This window comes from Grampus griseus, assembly GCF_964374135.1.
Source record: "Grampus griseus genome assembly, chromosome: 14".
Classification (NCBI taxonomy): Eukaryota; Metazoa; Chordata; class Mammalia; order Artiodactyla; family Delphinidae; genus Grampus; species Grampus griseus.
The window spans coordinates 75433842-75459372 of NC_139008.1; the positions used below are offsets into that span (position 1 = coordinate 75433842).

The following is a 25531-nucleotide window of genomic DNA, read 5'->3' on the forward strand; positions in this document are numbered from 1 at the left end:
CTTTATGGTAGGATCTAGTTTAAAATAATTTAAACAGTTTGTTTCTCTAGGTTCAAAATGATGAATGAAAATAATTGGAGTGACAACAGGGGTAAAAGTTGTTTGGGATTACTTGTATACAAAACACAATCTTTCATATAATAAAGATCAGTTAATATGTGGTGCTACCCAGATTTTCTTAATCTAGTTTTCAATCTAAGGCATGTAGGGAAACACTGAATAAATTATTTTTGGGCAAGTAATGTATCCCGTATTTTTTAATGAATATGAACTGTAAGATGACATCTAGCAGTATAGTTCTAGTTAAAAAAAATGATTAAGCTTTTTGGTAAATGATGTGGTTGCTAAAAAGATTTTAGGCAGATTACATTAGATGTTGCAAAAACTATTTTTAATACAAGGATAAACAGGGCTTCCCTGGTGGCGCAGTGGTTGAGAGTCCGCCTGCCGATGCAGGGCACACGGGTTCGTGCCCCGGTCCTGGAAGATCCCACATGCTGCGGAGCGGCTGGGCCCGTGAGCCATGGCCGCTGAGCCTGCGTGTCTGGAGCCTGTGCTCCGCAACGGGAGAGGCCGCAACAGTGAGAGGCCCGAGTACTGCAAAAAAAAAAAAAAAAAAAGTATAAACAAATATTAGGTGATCTGAAACAATGCAAGTTCAATCTGGGCTGTTCGGGTTAGGGGCTATGTTAGATGCTAAGTAATTGTACTTGTTCAGTATTATTGGACTTGAGGTTGTCTTAATTTTGAATATTACTTTGCTTTTGCTTTTCATTGATATTTGATAAGAAAGAAGAATGTGATTAGAAAGTTGTTTATAGTTGTTTTTTAGTAGCTTTTTCTAATTAAAATGTTAGTATGGCCATACTTTGTTTTATTGCGTTTCACAGATACTGCCTTTTTTTTTTTTAAACAAATTGAAGGTTTGTGGCAGCCTTGCATCAAGAAAGTCTGTGTGTCTCTGTCACATTTTGGTAATCTCGAAATATTTCAAACTTAATTGTTATTATATTTTTTATGGTGCTCTATGATCAGTGATCTTTGTTCCTATTGTAATTGCTTTGGGGCACCACAAACCATGCCCAGATAATGTGGAAAACTTGACTGAAATGACAAGAAAGGATTTAGAATATTACATAAACTTAGTTGATAAAGCAGCAACAACGTTTGAGAAGGTTGACTCCAATATTGAGGGAAGTTCTACTATGAGTAAAATGCTGTTAAACTGCATTGTATGCTACAGAGAAATCGTTTGTGAAAGGAAGAGCTGATTGACGAGGCAAATTTCATTGTTGTTGTATTTTAAGAAATTGTCACGGCCACCCCAGCCTTCAGCAGCCACCACCCTGATCGGCCAGCAGCCAGCAACATGGAGGCAGGACCCTCCACCAGCAAAGAAAAAATTACGATTCGCTGAAGGCTCATATGACGGTTAGCAGTTTTTAGCAATAAAGTATTTATTTATTTATTTGCTTACTTTACTTCACTGCTTGTGGGGTCTTAGCTCCCCGATCAGGGATTGAACCTGCGACCTTGGCAGTGAAAGCTCAAGTCCTAACCACTGGACCACCAGGGAATTCCCAGCAATAAAATATTTTTAAATTATCCCAGCAATAAAATATTTTTAAATTAAGGCATGTACATTGTTTTTTAGATACAATGCTATTGCCTACTTAATAGACTACAGTATAGTGTAAGCATAACTGTTATGTGCACTGGGAAACCAAAAAATTCGTGTGACTTTGCTTTATAATGATGGTCTGGAAGTTAATCTGAAATATCTCTGAGGTATGCCTGTATAGGACTTACAGAATTGAGTTTTTGCTGGGTTTTAATGTGAATGAATCTAATTTAATGGCTCTAACATAGCTAAATATCAGCAGATGAGCTTAAGCTGATCGCCGTAAATCTACTTAGAATATTTTTATTATGTTAGGAATTCCCACTTAACACAGACAGTATCTTAGCATACTTGAGGGTGTGCTTCAACAGAATGGACAAGTCACAGCTTCTGGAGTCCTTTCTTACCTGCAAAATGAGATACTTTCCTCATAAGTTGATGTATATTATTATAATTAATTTATAGTATGGTAAAAATACAAGTGTGTTATTGCTATATTTTCTGCTTGTATTCTACAAGTCTCTTTATAATGGAAGTTTTAAGTTCTAATTAATGTTTTTATTTTGAAAGCCTGAACATATTTTCCCACTACAGTGCTTGAAAGCACTGCCTTTGTGCAAACTTTTGTATTCCCCAAGACTTGTGATAAAGTGGAGTTTTCCTGTTTATGCGTGTCTGAAAAGATATTTGTGTAATAAACAGCAAAACCTTAAGTGCTCACTTGGTACTTACAGACTTTGTCATTATTAGGAATTGTCAAGGTCAGTATTGCTTTCCTATTGTGTGAATCTACCCAGCTACTTCAGGCTATCGATGAGGGTGAGGAGAGCTGCCTGTGAAAATGGTCTAAAATATTTTCTTCTCTGATTCCTGTTTTTTTTTGGCTGTGCTGCTGTGGGATCTTAATTCCCTGACCAGGGATCGAATCTGGGCCCTCGCAGTGAAAGCACTGAGTCCTAACCATCCGACCGCCAGGGAATTCCCTTTTCTGATTCATTTTAACGGCATGGTTGTGCTTTTATTGAATTTAGTTAAGTTAAATTTCTTCTTGGTAAGATAGCTCCGACGTTTTTGTGTGAATCATTAGCAGTCTGTAATTCTGCAGCATGTTTTGGTAACATCTGAATATTGTATTTTCCCGCTACTTTAATAGTCCTCAAAAAAACGTTTATTGGAGGAAATTTTCGTTGGGAAAATCAGGTAAATTTCCTTGACAAGGCAAAAACGGTTATCACAGTATATTCAGCTTGGTATGTAGTAGGCACTTGATAAATGTTTTTGAATTGGTGGGGAAAATTTTAAAAATCTTAAAAAAAATTGCAGATGATATTGCAAAGACTTAGGACAGTTGTATGAGAATTTTAAAGAAAAGTCTTCCCGGGACTTCCCTGGTGGTCCAGTGGGTAAGACTCCCAAAGTAGGGGGCCGGGGTTTGATCCCTGGTCGGGAAACTAGATCCCACATTCATGCTGCAACTAAGAAGCCTGAATGCCTTGACTAAGACCCGGCACAGCCAAAATAAATAAATAAATATTAGAAAAAAAAAGAAAAGAAAAATCTTCCTGTTGAACAAAGTTTAAATTAATTATTGAAGCAAGTTTAAATTTATTATTTAAGCTATTGTTTAAACAATTTAACATGTTTGGATTAATGAACCAGACATTGCTTTGTCTTCACTGAAAAATTTTCATTTTACTTTTCCTTTTGGGAGCATTGGGTAGCATTATAGAAATGAGGGTATGGTAAAGAAATTCTGTAGCCTTATTTTGGAAGGTTTTATACAACTCAGTTATAAAAAGACATATTACAAAACTTGTTGCTTAATTGGTGTTAGATATCCACTTGATAAAGTAGCATATTTCTTTGTAGTTCTCATGATTTAAAAAAATAGACTTTTTAGAATAGTTTTAGATTTATGGAAAAATTGAGCAGATAGTACAGTCCCCATTTGTGTCTCTACCACACCTCTCCCTGCCCCCACCCTGTTTCCCCTGTTAGCATTTTGCATTAGTGTGGTACATTTGTTATAATTAATGTACCAATAATATTAAATAAAATCCATAGTTTATATTAAGATTTACTCTTTGTGTTTATAGTTCTGTAGGTTTTGACAAAGGCATAGTGTCGTGTATCTACTATTACAGTATCATACAGAATAGTTTTACCTCTCTGAAAGCTACCCATGCTTCACCTATTCATTCTCCTCCTGAACTGCTGGCCTTTTTTTTTTTTTACTGTTTCTTTAGCTTTGGCTTTTGCAGAAGATCGTATAGTTGGAATCATATAGTATGAAGCCTTTTCAGACTGGCTTCTTTTACTTATCATTGTGCATTTATGGTTCCTCCATGTCTTTCTTGGCTTGACCATTTCTTTTTATTTCTGAATAATCCATTGTGTGGACATACAACAGTTTATCCACTCACCTGTTGAAGGACATCTTGGTTGCTTCCAGTTTTGGGCAGTTATAAATAAAGCTGCTGTTATAAACATTTGTGTATAGGTTTTCGTATGGACATATTTTTGAGTCAGCTGGCTATTTAAATAGGAATGTGATTGTTGCATCATATGGTAAGATAATGTTTAGTTTTGTAAGAAACTGCAATACAGTTTTCTAAAGTGGCTGTACCATTTTGCATTCCCCCAGCAATGAGAGTTCCTGTTGCTTCATATTCTTGTCAGCATTTGTTATTGTCAGTTTTTTAGATTTTAGCCATTCTAATAGATGTGTGGTGGTTTCATTTTTGTTTTAATTTGTAATTCCTCAAAGACATGATATTGAGCATCTTTTCATATGCTTATGTCATCTGTATTTCTTCTTTGGTGAGGTATTTAGATATTATGCCGTTTTATTTTTTTATTTTTAAAATTTTAAAACATTAATTTATTTTTTTGGCTGCATCAGGTCTTGTGGCACTTGAGATCTTCGTTGAGGCACGTGGGATCTTTCGTTGCAGTGCGCAGTCTCTTTGTTGCGTTGCTTGGGCTTCTCTCTAGTTGTAGTGTGAGGGTTTTCTCTCTCTTGTTGCGGTGCATGCGGGCTCCAGGGCACGTGGGCTCTGTAGTTTGCGGCGTGAGGGCTCTCTCGTTGAGGTGCGTGAGCTCAGTAGTTGCGGTGCACAAGATCAGTAGTTGCGGCGTGTGGGTTTAGTTCCCCGACCAGGGATCAAAACCATGTCCCCTGCATTGGAAGGCAGATTCTTTACCACTGGACCACCAGGGGAGCCCTGATATTTTGCCATTGTAAAATTGGGTTGTTTGATTATGTTATTTCTTACTGTTGTTATTTAAGTGTCCTTTGTATATTTTGGATACAAGTCCTTTATCAGATAAATGTTTTGCAAATATTTTCTCCCAATTTGTGACTTGTCTTGATTTTTTTTTTTTTTTTTTTGGTTTAAATTGGCAATTGAGGAAGTGGGCTTGGTATCTGACTTAGGTAAGGAGCTAGTATTTTGTATTTTAAATGTAAAATAAGGTTTAGGAATGTTTATACATAAATAAATTACAACCTTGTCACATGCTCCATATTGTTGTGTGGTTATAAAAGCCAAACAAGCCAGTTTTGGAAATTTGTGGGCCATTTCAAAGTGGGAAAAGGTACCTAGTGATCTTGGGGATATTTTGGGCCATTTCCTAAATTTTTCTTCTCTCTCCTGTGTGTATATTTTCTATATATTTCTGCGTCTTCCTTTTATGTGTAATTGTACAGAACTTTAAATATTTTAAAGGCTGCTTCTGTCTTATAATTGTTAAGAGTAATGCTGGTGTGAACATTTGGTACATAAGCTTTGTCTGCATTTCTGTTCCTTTGGATAGACTCCTGGAAGCAGAATCTGGATCAAAGATTTTTAAGACTCTTGGTGTGTGTTACATAATTGTTTTCCTAATCTGTTCATTTTGTATTACATTAGGAAGTTTCACATTTTGTAGAGCTTAATTTTTTAAAATGGCATCTTCTTTAAATTCAGTGTTGGGACTTACCTGGTAGTCCAGTGGTTAAGACTCTGTGCTCCCAATGCAGGGGGCCCGGGTTCAATCCTTGGTCGGGGAACTAGATTCCACATGCTGCAACTAAGAGTTTGCATGCCACAACTGAAGACCCTGCATGCTGCAACTTAAAAAAAGAAAAGTTTCCGAATGCTGCAGTGAAGATCCCCGCACGAGGGAACGAAGATCCCATTTGCTGCAACTAAAGACCCAGTGCAGCCAAATAAATACATAAATAAATATTAAAAAAAATTAGTTTTTACTTAAACATAGTGATAACACAAAGTTAGTCATAATCCCACCTCTCAAAGTGAAACGGAGCAGGACCTTTGGGGCCCTCCCTGGTACAAATCCTTTCCTTGTCCCCTGTTTCTTGTTTGTAGGAAATAGGCTTCATTTAACCTCCTTGACCTTCCCTGAGTTCCAAAGGGCAGAATCAAACAGTTGTTAATCAGGGAAGGGAGGGAATGCAGAAAGAAAGGAGGAGCAGTCAAGAAACAATAGTACAGCCTTGGGGCTGGCTCCTGGTTCCTCCTGAAGGAATATACATAATATCTTCTGCAGGAACTAAGTCCCCCACCCAGGTGGAGGATGGTAACTTCTGGCTGAGCACAAGATTCCTGGAACACTGCCCTGTTACCTCACCACCAAATAATCAGAAGAAAGTCACACACCCTGCAGCTCTTACCCCAAATTTTGCCTATTAAAACCTTCTCCCCTGGGACTTCCCTGGTGGCACAATGGTTAGGAATACACCTGCCAGTGCAGGGGACATGGGTTCGAGACCTGGTCGGGGAAGATCCAACATGCCATGGAGCTACTGGGCCTGTGGCACAAGAACTTCTGTTCAGTAATGAAAGTACAGCAGTTAAAGTATTCTGGCAGTTTAATCACTCATCAAATTCTGTGTACCTTTCTCTACTTTTCCCCCAAGAATAAGCATATGTATCTATGTAGACATGTCCTTATACTTTAAAACAATCATGTTATATGTTGCCTGCAAGTGTTTTTTTTAGTTGTTCCATGGGCATCTTTTTAGGTGATTATTTTGTAGATCTACTGTGTTTGTTTCAATGGCTGTGTAACACACCATTTTGTGTGTCTTTCCTTTAACCATTTATCCGTTCATTTGCAAATATACATAGAGTACTTGTCATGTGTCAGTTACTGGGGACAAATATCAATGAAAAAAACATGCTAGTCTTTCAAGGAGCTTGTATCTAATTAAAGTTTATATTCCCCTATTGATGCTCATTATTTGTTCCCTCCTCCCTTTTTTTGCTCTTTTTATAGGGTGATATGTTGAATATCCTTGTACATATGTTTTGTATCTTGATGTACTTGTGCTATGGGCTTGTTGAGCCTAAAGGATACTTGCTTAAAATTACTAATTTTTGCCAACTGGTATAATTTTCTTTCATTGTTTTTATTTTACATTTCCCTAATCCTTGGAAGAGTTGTGCATGTTTTAATGTGTTTATTGGCCATTTGTACTACAGTGAACTGCCTATTTTTTTTTTTTTTTTTTGCGGTACCTGGGCCTCTCACAGCTGTGGCCTCTCCCGTGCTCCGGACGCACAGGCTCAGCGGCCATGGCTCACGGGCCCAGCCGCTCCGCGGCACCCGGACCGGGGCACGAACCCGTGTCCCCTGCATCGGCAGGCGGACTCTCAACCACTGCGCCACCAGGGAAGCCTTGAACTGCCTATTTTGATTCTTTGCCCATTTTTCCTCTTGTGTTGTCTTTTCTTGCTAAGTTGTGAGAGCTCCTGTGTATTCTGGGTTTTCATTCCTTGTCTGTTTATTGCACTGCAGGTGTTTTCTCCCAGTCTGTTATTTATCTTTTATTTTTAAAAATTTTAATATTTATTTATTTATTATTATTATTTTTCTGGCTGCTCTGTGCAGCATGCAGGATCTTAGTTCCCTAACCAGGGATTGAACTTGTGCCCCCTGCATCTTTCATTTTTTATTTCTTCTTAATTTGGGGCTTACCAGAAAAGTTGCAAGATTAATATAAAGACTCCCAGGTACATTTCACTCACATTTTTCAAATGTTAACATTTTACTATATTTGCTTTCTCCTATCATTTAAAATTAAAAAAAGTATTTTTTCTGAACCGTTTGAGAGTAAGTTGCAGACGTGATTCTCCTTTACTCCTAAATATTTTATTTTCTTAAAACAAGGACTTTTTTAATATTATCACACTATGATTATAAAAATCGTGAAATTATTTTTGACACAATCTGTAGATCTTATCCAGATCTCACCAGTTGTCTCAATAATGTCTTCTAGAGGGAAGGGAAATCCAAGATTGTATGCACTGCATTCATTTATGTCTCTTTAGTCGCGTTTAATCTGGGACAGTTTCTGCTTGCTTTTTTGTTTCATGACATTGATACTTCAGTTGTGTTAGGAAAGCCTCAGTTTGTGCTTGTGTGGTGTTTGCTCATGTTTAGATTCAAGTTCTGCACTTTTCAGGGAGGAATGCCATCCATGGACATGATGTGCTCTCAGTTCCTCTAACCAGATCAGTCCCATCTTTGACGATGCTAACATTGACCATTTGGTTGCAGTGGTGTCTGCTGCTTTTTCCATTGTAAGGTTATTTTTGGGAGATAACCGTAAAGTTTGCTGTGGGGTTTAGAGGTTTTGAGCCTGTGATTATGGAAATACCCTATTACTCCGTAAACTTATAGCACTAGTTGTAGCTTCCACTGATCATTGTTGCCTCTTGAATGACTGATGATTATGACTTTTCCAAATGGTGATTTTCCAGTTCGATCATTCCTTCTATATTTGTTGGCTCTCTGCTGTAAAGAAGAGCTTTCCCATTGTGTATATATTTTTATATTTATTGTGGATTTATGAAATTTTAGTTTATTCAGTAGATTATAATTCTTTACCATTATCTTGGTGTTCAAATTGTACCAAATTTATCCAGTTAATGTTTAACTTTATGTTTTTTTTGTTATAATTTTTAATATGTTTAAAAGTATTGATTTCTTGGAACTTCCCTGGTGGTCCAGTGGTTAAGACTCGGCGCTTCCAAAGCAGGGGGCATGGGTTCGATCCCTGGTTGGAGAACTAAGATCCCGCATGGCGCATGGTGTGGCCAAAAAACAAAACAAAACAAACTGACTTCTTTTGGCTTCTGGATTTTGCGTTGTACTTAGTGGAAGCTCTTTCTTGCCTAAACTGTTGATCATCTAAGTCCCAGGTTTTCTAACCTTTGCTGCTTGCCTTGTGAATACTTCCATTGCCTCTAAGCACCACAATGGGGAGTGGCTGGGAATAGAACAGAACGGTGCAGAGAAGCCCAGATGGTTGCTGTGCATAGCCAAAAACAACCATTATAGCACAGAGCTTGTTTAAAAAAAAAAAAATTAACCCTCGGAAATTGAAATCCTTAAGCGTATTCAAACTTCCCCCTTTCAAGCAGTGTGCTAAGTGTATTTAATCTTTTCTTAACGATTCAGGACATTAGGAATATTATTATTATTATTTTTTGCTGTGAGTGACACCTCTTCTACCTCCTGAATTGAACAGGAGTGTTTCTCATAAGGTTGAATGACTAAGTCTAGGCCACTTTAATTTTAAGAGTTTTTGTATTTGCTATTCTTAAATTAAAAGAAGTTTTTTTCACCTATTTTCCTTCACTGTCTTTTGCCTGCCAGTTAGCTCTGCTTTCTTGTTGTTACTACTTTGTTGCTTCTAATAGTCTCTCCTTTCTAATCTGCTGTAAAGTTGGAAAGCCAGATACCCACAATATTCTAATAATCTGGGTTTAAATAACAAACACCCTCAAGTGTGAGGCCCTGGGAGTCTCCCTTAATGAGTGGTTGGGCTGTATGTTTTTTTCCACTAAGAGACATGGCTTTTTCTGACAATGTGGGTGGCAGTAAGGATCTCAGTCATTCATAACTGCTCTTTGAAATAGGTAGGGCAAGAGATGCTCTCTGTAATTTATAGAGGAAGTAATGGGTGGTGGTGGTAACGTTATTATTAGGAGAGCTGGAATTTGAATCTGTTTTTTTCCTCTAAATCTATTAAGTATTATTTTTAGTAATACTTCCTTGTCCCATCTATTACGAATAATACTTTCTAGAAAGCTATGTTGTATACTGGCTTTAAGTATGGATCTCTCATGGATTTTTATTAAATGTAAGTTTTATTTATTTTTTATGTTTTAAAAATTTATTTTATTTATTTATTTTTGTCTGTGTTGGGCCTTTGTTGCAGTGGTGGTCTTTCTCTAGTTGCAGCGAGCTGGGGCTGCTCTTCCTTGCAGTGTGCGGGTTTCTCATTAAAGTGGCTTTTCTCTTGTTGCGGAGCACAGGCTTTAGGCGCATGGGCTTCAGTAGTTGTGGCACTCGGGCTCAGTAGTTGTGGCTTACGGGCTCTAGAGTGCAGGCTCAGTAGTTGTGGCATATGGGTTTAGTTGCTCTGTGGCATGTGGGATCTTCCCGGACCAGGGATCGAACTCATGTCCCCTGCATTGGCAGGTGGATTCTTAACCACTGTGCCACCAGGGAAGCCCTAAAGGTAAGTTTTAAAATGAAGCAGGTTACTAGCACATAATTTTCAAGTTCCTGTTGGCCTACAGTGTGGGTCTCAGACTAGAAGTGGGAAGAAGGTTGAGACTGTTAGACTTAATCAATTATCTATTTTATTATCATTAATAATTATTAATTTCATGGGAATTCCCTGGTGGTCCAGTGGTTAGTACTCTGCGCTTTCACTGCTGAGGACTGGAGTTCAATCCCTGATTGGGGAACTAAGATCCCACAGATCTCGTGGCGTGGCTAAAAAAAAAAAAAATAATTATATGTCTACCTATGGACATAAATACATAAATTTCATTATCTGTTAGTGCTATTATATACAATGCTATCTGCCTGGAACCCTCTTTGCATGGTTGGTTCCTTTCAGCTCTCAGATTAGATGTTGCCTCTTCAGAGAGCCCTTCCCTGACCTGAAATTACTTCCCTCTTCCTACCTCCCTCCTCTTTTATATCACACACCCTATTTATTTCCTTTATGGCTTAATCACTTTTTGGAAATACCTTCTGGAAATATCTTGTGTATTGTTAATAACCAGTAAAATGTTAGCTCTGTGATTTTTTATCCTTTGTCCATCTTTAGGGTTTATTTTATCTCATTGCTTAGGTCTTTTCGAACTCCTCTGAGCACCTTCCTTTGCCCAGGAATGAGGCTCTGAATTTAAGGACTTCTGTGAGGGCCTTGTGTCTTGTTTACCATTGTATCCACAGAACCTTGAATAGCAGTCCTGCGGAATATGATATAATTTCAGCAAACATTGAATGTAATGACAACATACTGGCTTTTTCACTTGAGAGGTGCATTTGGGGCTTATAGTCTAATGTGCTTTTCAAAGAATAAGCATATGGCGTAGCTGCATTATTACTGATTAATAATACCATTTTATGTGTCATACTACTTTGTATTTTTTTTAAACAGAAATTTTCAGTTATGGGTTAGCTGGTCTATTTGGTTTGAAGCCATAGAAAATATTTGAATCTTTTTTTTTTTTTTTAAACACTCTGTGAATCTTAAAGAGTGATTCTCAAACTTATGTCTGTGAACCACTCTGACAGAGCAAGAAGACATGCAGGCCAATATTTTGTTTATTTTTATTTTATAGCCAGTATTTCCTTTTAGGTTCTATTTTTGGCACAGAAGCTGCATTAGTACGGGAGGAAGACCAGGCAACTACTGTTGCATCCCCAGTGTAGTTTGTCTTATTTGCCAAGTGAGGACTGAATTGGGTACTTGGATAAAACCAGGGGAGAAGAATGATTTAGTTGGAGATGCAAGGGAAAATTGCACCTTCGATACCCTGGTTGGTCTGTGGCAAGAAGCTAGCTACCTACTGTTTAACTCTATGCTTTGTTCTGAGTTAGTTTTGGAATAAGTCATGTGACGGAAAGAAAGACTATAGAGGATAGGAGAAATTGAGGAAAAATTTATTCCCCCTCAGTGTTTCACAAGATGTCCTGGGGAGAAGGAGTTTGAATAACTAATTTTACCCTTAGTCTGTTTTTAGAGTTTGTTCCATCTCAAAGACATATGATTAGGTCTTGTTGAATTCTTCTGAATACCTTCCTTGGCCATACCCAGCTACTAGATTCTCTGAATTCAGGACTTCTTACAGTATTTTTTGCTTGGTTGCCTTCCTTTTCCTAAGATGATTTTAAAAAGCCCTTTAGGTATATAGAAAGCTCTGTGCCCATTAAATGATAGCTTTTCCCTGCCAGTCACTGAAAGGTATAAGACTTAAAAAAAAAAAAAATAGCATCAATTTGTTTGAACTTGCACATGTAATATCTGTTTATTTTTGTTGTTAAAATTGAACCAAACTTCAATCAGAATGAAAGTGTGGGGAGCATAAGAGAGGGACAAAATTATATTCTCAATTTATGTAGAAAATAGAAACATAATGGCTTTGAACATGTTGATGAATTAAAAAAAAAAAGGCCAGGTTTTGTGTTTACTGTACAATCATTAAAAGCACGTTGCTGATGATATATCTCTGGAAAATCTTGGTTCAGGCATATCTCCCATTTGGTGGGTAGGAAAAATGAGGCACACAAAATCAATCTAATTTGTCCAAGGTTACATACAGAAAATTATAAGGAGCGTGTAGATTTCCAGACTCTACCTAATATTTTATCCAGTTAGTTGAAATGTATATGGACTTCAAAGAGGACACGTGAAGTACTTAATACAGTTTCCTAGCTGTACATAGTAATCGCTCAGTTAAATTTTGCTATTATTAATTATTCAGGGAGAAGTTTCTGGTTGCTGATAATGTATATCTTGATGATGTTTTTGAGCACAGAGACATAATATTTGTATTCATGCTGGTAAGAAGAAAATTAAGTTGAATTACAGTACAAAACTTCTGCAAATACTTTGCAATACAGACTTTTGTGTTTTGGATTTCTGCTTTCATGACTTTTAGGCCACTGTTAGTTTTAGATAAGAAAAATTTGAATCTCTGATTCTGTTTTCTTCAAGGGCCTGTTCTGCCTTTGTAGGCGTTTTGCATAGCAAGTACAGGTCGTTTTGTGTTGAATGCGAAGTTTACTTTAGTGTCTGGTGTTAGATGATTTGTATAGTATTAAGTGAAATGTTTTAATGTATTGTAGTGTTGAGGATATCTTTGATGTAATTTTGACATGAGTATTACATATTGATTAAGTTTCTGTTTCTAAATATTAAGGAGTGCAAATATTTTAATCTTTATATGCCAGGAATTCTGGGATCTTCTTGTTCCCCCTCCTTAAATTGCTGCTGGTGGAGATGGAAGCCCGTCTCAGTGTTAATAAATGCCATTACCCATTCCCTTCCCCCAGCTTTACACTGGAGCCTAGTTTGCCTGCAGCTGCAATGGTAGGCATCTTTCAGGAAGTGACCTTGGCTTGTATTAATCAAATTCAGAACACACAAAAAGCTTCTTGCTAACATGCTGACTTGATGTAAAATTTTATCGCATCCATTTTCTTTCAGAATGAGGCCATCTTGTAAAAAGAAGATGTACAGAAGACTCCTCCAATTTAATACATTAAAAAAGCTTCTGCAAACCATGTTTAAAAAAACACCTAGATTTTAAAAGTAAAGACTCTTTATAGACAAAGATGCATAAACTTAGATCATGAAGGTTTGGGAGTTGTTACTAGAAAATTACTTGTTTTAATGCTGAATTTAAAAAAAAAACCCCTCTACATTAGGATCAAGTTTATTTACTATCTTAACTACATTAAATTGCTGTGGAAAATTTATACCTATGAATTTATTTTGGGGCCCTTTAGTAGTTATATATTAAGTAAGATACTTTTGTATATTGGTTATCTTTGGGTGTTCAGAAATGACTGTGGTGTCCTTACTCTGTTGGTTTGGGTAAGAAAACTAATGCCCTACATGGAATCATTTTCTTAGGTAGTGGTAGCACCTACAGGGCCTTATAAATATAACTTAAAATTAAGTCAACAAGACTGGTAAAATTCGACCACCTATTGTATTAATGAGAAATATTCTGACTACAAATTCACACAATTGCTTATTAGTATTTAACTGATCATTGTGATAGAGCAGTTAATACAGCTCTTTCACTTTTATCATGTAACGCGTCACAGAAATCTAGTTTTTAAATGTAGGGTAGTTAAGGTGTGTATAGTACAGATCTTCATTTTAACCTTGCTCAATGTTAAATATAGAATGTTGGAAAGAGTAATGGATTAATTTACTGATGTTTTCTGCATTTGGGAGAAATTTACATTAAGAAAAAAGAATTGGAGAGTAGCTGAGTCTATTGCCAAGGGGTTCACTCTTGAGTTTATTGTACATAGGAGTCACTTCTGTGTACTGAACTGTTTGAGGAGAGAAATACAAGAAAAGAAAGCTTAAACCTTAGGAGCTGTACCTGCATTTTGGTAGATGTACAGTACGAAAAGTACAGGCATGTTGCACGTTTATAAATTAATGATTAGGAGAGGAGGTGGAGAATCTATGCAAATAAAAAATTGGGGTTAGATAAATACTTTGATTAAATGTCTTCAATATTTGAGTTTTTTTTAAAGCATTTACTGGAAACATAACCAGCATTATCTTTCATCATATTGTAAATTGTTCTTAGAATTGCAGCCTCATGGAGATAAATCTATCTGTTTAACTTGCCTAATAAGTTCACCCTTTGTCTCGATACCAGCATTAATGATTGGTTTGTTAGATACTACAGGATAATTTAAAGGAAAATTACTCGATCATTTCTCCCCTCAAATACCTGTTTAAAATACATGGTCTTCAATAAAATCATCATCTTGAACTTAAAATGTTCTTTGCCTCCTCCTCTGCTACCTCCCCTTCCCCCCCACAAAAAAAAAAAAAAAGAAGAAAAAGGAAAGCCTTGCAAGAAAAGGAATACAGGCAATCCTGGTGGCCAATGAGTTAATGTTCATTTGCAGCCTGAGGGTCAGCGTACAGTCTCTGTTTCCTGATTGGCTGCTAAAAGGTGAAATTGAAACCACTGTAAACTTTTGACCCTGTAGCAATTCTTGTGGAACGCCTTCCACTGGTGGAGCCCAGAGCTTCAGCTCACCTCTCCACCCAACCCCTCCCACCCCCTTTCCTGTATTTATTTTGTGTGATCGTGCAGCACTGCATGCAGTTTTTCCAGGAGATGGGGGAGAGGGAGGTGGAACAAGCACCAGCAAGCGGCTGGCTTCATGCCTGTTTTAGCAACCATGTCATTACTAACTACAGCTCAGCCAGAGATATGGGGCTTGTTAATAAACTGGTCTGCCAACCGGAGTTTTTTAGTTTTCTCCTTAATCTCAAGGTAATTTAAAAAATGCAGAATGGTTATATTTACTGCCATTGTTCATCAGTGGATAGTATGGTAGTGCAAGCAAAATGTATGGCATGATTTCCTGAATGTGTTGAGTTAAAAATAGCTTTCATATTCAGCAACCTTTATACACCCCATTAATGTTTCCTCTGTCTCTCATGATTTTTACACAAATAACATTTTACAAAAGTTTTTTTCTTCTTTGCTTTTGTCTTTTGTTATAAAGAAACTCAAATGGCATTTCGGTTCTAACTATGGAAAATAATTGCAGAAGTTATCTGTACATTCAAATTTCGTTAATAATTCTTTCTCCCCCCTTTATTTTTTCTTGGCAGAGGTAAATGGTTTTGGATTTGTCTTTCATTCACCTGTAAATAGTGCTTTATAGTTACCAGAGCAATCCTATGAAAAAGGCAGGGCCACCCTTCTCTCTTCTCTCCTTTAATATTATTATCAGACTCTGTCTTCATCTTCTGGTTCTTCCTTGTGTCCCTGGTTTCCGGTGCAGCGTAGCAGGTTGATGCTCAGCAGATGCTTACTGAATGAACACAGTTTTCATTTCGGAAACTATAGTGGTTATTTGTAGCTGCTGCTTTCCTAATTAGCAGCAGGAACCATATTTTGCTTATACTTTTGAGTGCTTGTGCAGCGCCTGACATCTAATAGGTGCAGAACAAACATTTAAGTGAATTAGATGCCTCCCACAAGATCACTATGAATCTGAACTTCCAAAAACTAGGTTTTCTGAAATCAAGGCTTCTTTTTTAACTGCCTCATTTAAATTTTCAGGTTGGCTCCACATAGAACTAAACATTTATTATAACTTATTAAATGACTGTGTAGAATAAATTACGACAAATCAGCTTGCTCCTTTCTAGTGTACATCACAGGATAGGTGGTAATACATGTCAGGTTTTTTTTTTTTTTTTTAACCCTGTCCTTACTTTACTAGGCCTGTGTATGCTGTAATTTGAAATAATTCCTGCTCCCCTTGTCAAAAAGATTATGGTTTTTTTGAAAGTTTGTCATCAGTGTATTACCAATGTTCTCTTGGGTACCAAATACATTTTTCCTTATTTACTTGAGCACATAATTATGGGCTAAATAATAAATTTTAAAGAGAAAATTCTTTTTATTGAGTTTATACAGCTTCAAAAACAGTAGCATCTTTTTATATAATTTTAAATTATATAAAATAATTTGTCTTTTGTTCTAAAGACAAATTATTTTTTAAAATAATTTGTTTTATTTTTTAAAAATAAATATATTTTAAAATGAATTTATTTGTTTTATTTATTTTTGGCTACGTTGGGTCTTTGTTGCTTTATTTTTTTAAAATAAATTTATTTTAAAATAAATTTGTTTTATTTATTTATTTTTGCCAATGTTGGGTCTTTGTTGCTGCGCACAGGCTTTCTCTCGTTGTGGCGAGCAGGGGCTACTCTTCATTGCGGTGCACGGGCTTCTCATTGTGGTGGCTTCTCTTGTTGCGGAGCACAGGCTCTAGGCAGGCAAGCTTCAGTAGTTGCGGCTCTCAGGCTCAGTAGTTGTGGCTTGTGGGCTCTAGAGCACAGGCTCAGTAGTTGTGGCCCACGGGCTTAGTTGCTCTGCGGCATGTGGGATCTTCCCGGACCAGAGCTCGAACCTGTGCCCCCTGCATTGGCAGGCGGATTCTTAACCACTGCGCCACTAGGGAAGCCCTTAAATTTTCATATGGTATTAAACTTACATCCTTTTTTCCCGTTTCATTATAGCTACAAATTGGTTGCAGCTGATTGTTGCAAGTAAAATCTGGTGTTACAGTTTTGACAAAGGATATATTTATTGCTTGGTAAATAATCTCAACTGCAAAAATATTTTAAGTTTAGTTTATGCCAATATTATGTAATCTTTAAGTAACCTGATATTTAGTTGGTGCACAAACTTACTCTGTAGTGCTTTGAAGATTTGTGGGCAACAGCTGGCTTTTCCCAAAGATGGTGATTCCCCATCTCTATCTGTGATTTTAGGGAACTGAGGAGGGAGTACCTGGGAGTCCTGCCTGCAGCAACATGGAAAGAACAATGAGTTTAATATGATTAGTAGTAGAATCCTTGCCCCCTTCCATGTTCAACAGCAAAAGAAAAACACGTTCAATAATATTCAGTGGCCTGTTTTTGTCCAGTCGGTGTTTCCAAGCATCAGCATCATGTAGTTTGGATTTTCCTCTCTGTCATATCCCCTCCCCCAGTTTGAATCTTTGTTCTGGCCTCGAGGCACACCTTCTCAGACTAGCTATTAACAAAGCTCAGTTTGATCTCCCCCAAGCCCCCCGATAGCTTTCTAGTGGTGCAGGTTTTGATAATGGGGATCTCATCAGTCACCTTTCTGTTATTTATAGTAGAAAAATTAATGTCATACCCCGTCCCCTCCCCCACTGCGATATTTAATATTTTGGGGTTGTGTCATTCAATTTTTATGTCGGTCTGATTTGACTGTGTGTGTGATTGACTAAAGTCCAAACTATGAAAAGGAGTAAGGATAAGGTTGTTTTTTGGCTGTGCCGCGCGGCTTGCTCAACCAGGGACTGAACCTGAGCCCTCGGCAGTGAAAGTGCAGAGCCCTGACCACTGGACCGCCAGGGAATTCCCAGGATAAACTTATTTTTGATGAAGATAATAAGTACAGTCCCAGGAAATATGCTTTGATTGTTGCCTTTGCAGAATCTTGGTTCTAGGCAAGTTAACTGCAGTTCCCCAACAGTTCCATACTTCACGGGATCCTGGTATATAGTACTTTTTAGACCATCTGCTCCTTGCAGGTTCCTGGTAGGCAGGCCAGTCATTGATCTTTGACTATTTGGGGACCTCTCTAATCCAACTGCATACTTCCTGGGAGAGGAGAATTTTGTAGATGGTGTTCCTTTGGGTCCTGGGGGTTGTGGGTACAGATTGGCTGGGTCAGCACTCCTTTGGATAGTTCTCACCAGCAGTACGACAATGTTTGAGTATTAATGTAGGCTGTCTCGCCAACCTTTCACGTTAGGCAGCAGACTTGTTTCCCGGGTCAGTCATTAGGGTATTAGGTACATTCTGACTCAAATTCCTTTTCCTTCCCACCCCTCTTGTTCTTAGGTACTAATGCCACCCCACCACCCCCGTTAGCCCCCCAAAAGGAGCAACAACAAAAGAACCATTTCTGAAATGAAACTTTATTTAAAATTAGGGCCAGAAAACCTTGGATTTTCTTTACAGGACTTCTGCCTACCTTTTCCCCCTTCACTGTCCTCTAATTAAATTGGATATAAAAATTCAAGTTATAGGGACTTCCCTGGTGGTCCAGTGGGTAAGACTCCATGCTCCCGGTGCAGGGGCCGTGGGTTTGATCCCCGGTCGGGGAACTAGATCCTGTGTGCGTGCCGCAACTAAGAAGTCCGCATTGCCGCAACTAAAGATTCTGTGTTCCACAATGAAGATCCCGCGGGCCACAACTAAGACCCGATGCAGCCAAAATAAATAAATAAAATAAAAATTAAAAAAAATTCACGTTGTAAAACATTGAATTCATTTAAAAACTAAAACTGATGATTGTGTTTTCTCCTATTTTTTAATTTCACTGTGCTTGGTAATTCTTGTTATATTATGTGTCAGATAGTCTTGTTTGGCTAATAATTGTTTTTATTTATTGAGCATTTGTATACTAGGTACTAATAAGTAATTTAAGCATTTTCACTTAATGTTCACAAGAGCCTTAAGAGGTGTGATAGCCATTTTAAGATGAGAAATCTAAGGCTCAAAGATGTCTTTAGTTGACCCAGGGGTACCTAACGAGATCTGGTGGGCTCTGAAGCTTCTGCCCTTTAGCCATTATGCTAACAACTAGCTATACTATTGTGGATTGGAAGATGTAGTCCAAGAACCACCTTACTTATGGCATGTATCTCAGTTATAAGCTAGAGACTACTGTGCTTATCAGTAGACCTGGTACTAGATATATCAGTTCCTTTTATAACTTTAATTGCATGGCACTGATATATTACCAGGGTTTTCCTCTTTTCCCTTTGTGATCCACATTATAATGTGATATCCTTCCATCCTCAACCCCCACTCCCCCATTTTCGCACTTTTGAGTTTCAAAAGTGCAACAGACCGGGCTTCCCTGGTGGCGCAGTGGTTGAGAGTCCGCCTGCTGCTGTAGGGGAACCGGAAGATCCCACGTGCCGTGAAGTGGCTAGTCCCGTGAGCCATGGCCGCTGAGCCTGTGCGTCCGGAGCCTGTGCTCCGCAACGGGAGAGGCCACAGCAGTGAGAGGCCCGCGTACCGCAAAAAAAAAAAAAAAAAGGGGCAACAGACCCTTCACATCATGCAGCTAGATTGTGGTTGGTTGTCTTCTCTATGCTACATGTGGGTTGGCCATGGCTGTGATGTATTTGTTACTCGGAACTTGTGAATATATCATTTTTTTCTTCCATCCTTTCTCAACAGACTTGCCAATTCCAGTGTGAATGCTATTAATTTAAGGGCATAGTTATGGTTCTTGTCTTTATAGATATCTGTAGAATTAGCAATAGTTAAATTATTGCTTTATTGATACATCTGGAAAATCATAAGTGATGTTGAATGTTTTTATTGGCTCACTTTCTTGTTGCACTAGAGCCTGCTCCACATCTCCTCAAGTGCAAAGTCTGCTGTTCTTTATGTTCATGTATTTATTGCAGTTTATTTTGAAGAACTGCCCCTCACTTACCTGTCTCCCATTTCAAATTATTTTTTGTTGGTGACTCAAATGATGCACCCTTTCCTAGAGGGGAAGAAAATATCCAGGGCTTTTTTTTGTTTTACCCTTCTCCTTGCTTGCTTTATCCATCCATCTGGTGGGTATTTATCTTTTTTTGGCTTCAGTATTTAATTAGCTTCTGACAGGATATTTATATTTAATTAATTAATTGATTAATCAGTTAATTAATTAATGGCTGTATTGGGTCTTCATTGCTGCGTGCGGGCTTTCTCTAGTTGTGGTGATCAGGCTACTCTTCGTTGTGGTGCACGGGCCTCTCATTGTGGTGGCTTCTCTTGTTGCGGAGCACGGGCTCTAGGTGCGCGAACTTCAGTAGTTGTGGTGCACGGGCTTAGTTGCTTCGCGGCATGTGGGATATTCCCAGACCAGGGCTCGAATCCATGTCCCCTGCATTGGCAGGCAGATTCTTAACCACTGTGCCACCAGGGAAGTCCTATATTATTTTAGATTGTTAATTTGTTGAACATTACTTTTGGACTGGTGGGAACGTCCCAAGTTCAAATTACCCAGCTGGTTTCATCACTTTTCAGGACTTGAAGGTGATCTCCTTTATCTCCACTTTGTGTTATCCATGTTTACAAACTGTGACAGACTGTATTGTGTATGCCCTGCCTGATTTTTATTTTTTTTTATTAAAAAAAATTTTTTTTAGCAGAAGTAGTAATATATGGCAAAATAAGGCATCAAGCTCAAATTCCCAGGAAGAGGCCTTATACTTGATAGCTTTTTGTTGTTATTGTTTGTTTCTTATGTCCAGGGAAGGGAAAGGTGGGAAAAGTTATTTTGTGTGTGACTAATAATAGTACTTATATAAAGAAAGGGCAATAAAAATCAACACCCTTTTTTTTTTTTTTTTTGTCCTCAGGATCAAAATACTTGCTGAACAGTGGAATCAGAGACCAATAAAAATAAACTCTACTTGAACATCATCTGACTGGTTAGCCAGGTAATTCAGTTTTACTTTGGATCTTTTGTAATTTTCTGACTTCACCCTCTGAAGGTCCTGCCCTCTTCTTGATTTATGGTTTAATCTTAAGCTTATTTTATGTGTCATGCTTTCCTATTTAATAATACTATTAGTTGAACGAAGGAATAAGTGAATATATATGTGTATTCTATATACAAACATAAATTTGGGGGAAGGGTTGGAACTGTATGTTACGGTTTATATGAGACACTACCACCTGCCCACTGCTTCCTTACGTGTGAATATTTTAATGGCACATAGTCAAAATCTGAGTCAGCGCCACCCATTTTGACTATTTCACCTTGTGAAGACCAGTTTCACCGGATTGCTTGTGCTAGTGTGCAACATTTCATCTGACTCCTCTCCTGACTTTTATTATTGCATCAGAATAGGAAAAATGAGAAGAGAAAAGTTGTCTGATAGCTAAGAAAGCGGTTATGCTTTTCTTAGCTAGTTAAATTTCTTTTTGCTGGTAACACTGTTGTTTTTTGTTGTGGTACGCGGGCCTCTCACTGTTGTGGTCTCCCCTGTTGCGGAGCACAGGCTCAGCAGCCATGGCTCACGGGCCCAGCCGCTCCGCGGCATGTGGGATCTTCCCGGACCGGGGCACGAACCCGTGTCCCCTGCATCGGCAGGCGGACTCGCAAGCACTGCACCACCAGGGAAGCCGTGGTAACATTATTCTCTTGGTTAGCTAGGCTTGAAATGTGAGTCATCTTTGAATCCTACCCCCCTTTGATATATTTAATAAACAGGTCTTATCTGGTTTTCTGTTTTCATGTCCCGTGTATTTGTTCAACTTTCTGTTACCAATCTTAGCTTCCTAGGCCAAGACTCCTTAATTTCATGCTTGTGTTTGTCCAAATGTCCCATAACTGCTTCTTATCTGTAGTGTTTCTACCTACTTGAAGGTTTGCTAGAAAATTTTCTTAAATATACCCCTTTAACCAAGCCTCTTTTCTGTTCTAAGCTTTGTGCTACTGGTCCCTGGCTTACAGAAGAAAAAAGTACAAACTCCCTTCTCTTGTATTTGAAACAGTCCTTTGGGAATTTATCTAAGCCTCCGTCCTCAGCTCTTGCTATTTCCCTATAAAATCCTTCAATTAATTATGGTATATACCCATTATATTCTGAACATAGTAGAGAACTATCTCCATAGTATTTATCTTAAAAAAAAGAAACTTGGGCTTCCCTGGTGGCGCAGTGGTTGAGAGTCCGCCTGCCGATGCAGGGGACGCGGGTTCGTGCCCCGGTCCTGGAGGATCCCACATGCCGTGGAGCGGCTGGGCCTGTGAGCCATGGCTGCTGGGCCTGCGCATCCGGAGCCTGTGCTCCGCGACGGGAGAGGCCACAAAAGTGAGAGGCCCACGTACCGCAAAAAAAAAAAAAAAACAAAACTTTATTTGGCAATACTTTGCAATTTACAAAAGTTACAAAAATAAGAGTATGAAAAACATCTAGATATTCTTTAGCCAGATACAGTCTCTGGTTTTATTATTTACGTTCATGTGTGCTTTTACTCTTTCTTCTCTCTCTTTCTCTCTTTTCTGAGCTATTTGAGGGTGTGTTGTATATATTGTGCTTCTTTCCCTTAATACTTCTGCTTTATAGGGTCATTCTCTCATATAACCATTGTATAGTTATAAGCTTCATAAATGGATGTCGATACAAATCTATTGCATTCAGACAAAATATTCCAGTTTTGTCAGTTGACCTAATAAGGTCACTCACAGCATTTCCCTTACTTCTTGTAACAGAAACCAGTCTGGGGTCAGATACTGCATGTAGTTATTATTTTTCTTTAGCCTCCCTTTTCCTGGTATATTTCCACAGCCTTTGTCTTTTATGACATTGACATTTTTGAAGAACACAACCCTTCCCCTCCCTTATTAGAATGTTCTTCATTTTCTATTTGTCTGAAGTTTTCTTGCAATTAGAATGTGGTTATGCGTTCTTGGCTGGAATACTGCATAGGTGATGTGATCCTCCGAGAAAGATGCACAACTTCTGGAGGCACATGGTGTATTCTGTCCCTCATTGGGATGTTAATTTTGATCACTTGGCCAAGGTGTTGCCAGATTTCTCCACTGTATAGTTTTTTTTCCTTCTTTTGCAAGCAGTAAGCAGTCTGTGGGGGAGACAATGCTGGTACCACAATTCTCGTCACAATTTGCCCTAGATTTAGCATTCATTGATGATTCTTGTCTGATCTAATTTTTTACCGTAATGGTTCCAAAATGGTCATTTTCTTATTCCATTCCCAGTGGAGCTCTTTTAATCACGCTCCTGTGTCCTTGTGGAGAACAGTATTAGAGACCAAGATCCCTGGGTGGTGGAGGGTAGGTGTCCTTGTTGCTTCTGGGTTGTCTTCTCTTCTTGACACTTACAGTGACACAGCTAGAAAATATATGAATGTCTATACACATACATACATAAATATACTTGTTCATATATACATGTTCATAGCAACATGAATATATGTAGTTTAGAAATCATGAGTTTATGTCAGTATGTCCAATTTCACTCCACATCTACAGGGTTCTTTCTTTGCACCTCTCATTTCATATTTTTATGTCTTTTTTTTTTTTTGGCGGTACACGGGCCTCTCACTGTTGTGGCCTCTCCCGTTGCGGAGCACAGGCTCTGGACTCACAGGCTCAGCAGCCGTGGCTCACGGGCCCAGCCGCTCCGCGGCACGTGGGATCTTCCCAGACCGGGGCACGAACCGTGTCCCCTGCATCAGCAGGCGGACTCCCAACCACTGTGCCACCAGGGAAGCCCTTTATGTCCTTTTTTTAAAAAAAAAAATTTTATTTATTTTTGGCTGCATTGGATCTTTGTTGCTGCGTGCGGGCTTTCTGTAGTTGCGGGGAGCGGGGGCTACTCTTCGTTGCAGCGCGCAGGCTTCTCATTGTGGTGGCTTCTCTTGTTGCGGAGCATGGACTCTAGGGTGCACGGGCTTCAGTAGTTGTGGCGCACGGGCTCAGTAGTTGTGGCATTTGGGCTGTAGAGCACAGGCTCAGTAGTTTTGGCTCGCGGGCTCTAGAACGCAGGCTCAGTATTTGTAGGGCATGGGTTTAGTTGCTCCGTGGCATGTGGGATCTTCCTGGACCAGGGATTGAACCCATGTCCCCTGCTTTGGCAGGTGGATTCTTAACCATTGCACCCCCAGGGAAGTCCCTTTATGTTCGTTTTTATGCCATGAGAGCTCTGGTTCCCAACATTGCCAGTACATTTACTCTTTTGCTCTATCCTATAATACATCTAAAATAATTTCAGAATTGCTTGACCATTTCACTGTGACCATTTGACAGTAAACAAACTTACTTAAAGTGAGTGAAGAATTTGTATATAGTTCTCCACTTCCCCAAGACTGAGAGTAAATCCTGTATTCTTTTTTAATTATTGATTGATTTATATTTAATTTATTTATTTGGTTGTGCCAGGTCTTAGTTGCGGCAGGTGGGCTCCTTAGTTGCGGCAGGTGGGCTCCTTAGTTGGGGCATGAGAACTCTTAGTTGCGGCATGCATGTGGGATCTAGTTCCCTAAGCAGGGATTGAACCCAGGTCTCCTGCATTGGGAGTGTGGAGTCTTAACCACTGTGCCACCAGGGAAGTCCCCCCCGCTCAACCTTTTTGTAAGATTTGCATATTTGTATTTCTTTTTTTACTTTTTATTAGAGTTGATTTACAATGTTGTGTTAGTTTCAGGTGTAAAATCCTGTATTCTTAAATTACTTGAATTAGTCCTCCCTCCTCCTACTTTCCCTTCCTTCCCCAGTTTTATTTCCCACCCTTACTTTCTGCATAATGTAGTTATGGTATTTGTTTGAAATGAAATGAGATTGATTTATTTGTATGCTTGAGTTTCAGTTTGTTTTAAAGTGCTCCTTCCCATTCTGATTGGTTATGTTTTGATTATGTAGAATATGAACACATTTTCCAAAGTCAAAATTTTACAGAAGATACACATTCCCTTCTGTATCCTTTCTACCCCATTCTCCCCATTCTTGGAGGAAACTATCTTCAGTGTTTTCTGAAGTATTTCCCTGTGTTTCTTTTTGTAATGACAAACAGATATATGTATAATATGTTTTATTTTTTCCTTTTGTTTTCACAAAAGGTCGCATACTATGTATATTCTTTTGCACTTTGCTCTTTTCACTTACTGATATCTCCTGGAAATAATGCCATATCATGCCAAAGGGATCTTTCCCATTCATTTTTAAAAATCATGGTAAACTTTACATAACAAACTCACCATTCTGACTACTTTTAAGTGTGCGGCTCAGGGGCATTAAGTCCCCTCACACTGTTTGCAGCTGTCCCCACCATCCATCTCCAGAATGTTTTCATCTCCCTACACTGAGAACTGTGCCCATTAAACACCAATTTCTCACTGCCTCTTTTCCCAGCCCCAGTCTCATTTATTTTTTACATAGATGTATAGTTTCCATTATGTGCATGTAGGTTATTCAGTCAGTTTCATACGTATGGATATTACCTAGTTGTTTCCAGTATTTTGTGATTAAAATAATGCTGCAGCGAATGACCTCATGAATATATATTTTCATATTGTTGGGAGTATACCTTCAGGATAGATTCTTGGAAGTGAGATTGTTAGGTTGAAGGGTAAATGCATATATAGTTTTTGTAAGATATTGTCAGATTACACTCTATAAGGATTATACCATATGGGTTCCCACCATCAATATGTGAGAGCGCCTGTTTCCCCACAGTCACACTGTAAAAGTTCTTTCCCTCAGCGTGTTTTTTTAGATGGATCCACATTTTTCTGTCAGAAGTTTC

The 25531-nt window shown here is 38.5% G+C and overlaps 1 protein-coding gene across 1 annotated transcript in view; it reads left to right on the top strand.

The window, feature by feature from the left end:
* The window catches only part of NCOA3 (nuclear receptor coactivator 3), a 123274-nt gene that overhangs the window by 42322 nt on the left and 55421 nt on the right, over nucleotides 1–25531 (top strand). Inside the window, exon 2 of the mRNA XM_082670147.1 lies at nucleotides 20621–20701. The gene's annotated coding sequence lies outside the window, so the exon portion shown is untranslated. The remainder of the gene's footprint in view (nucleotides 1–20620; nucleotides 20702–25531) is intronic.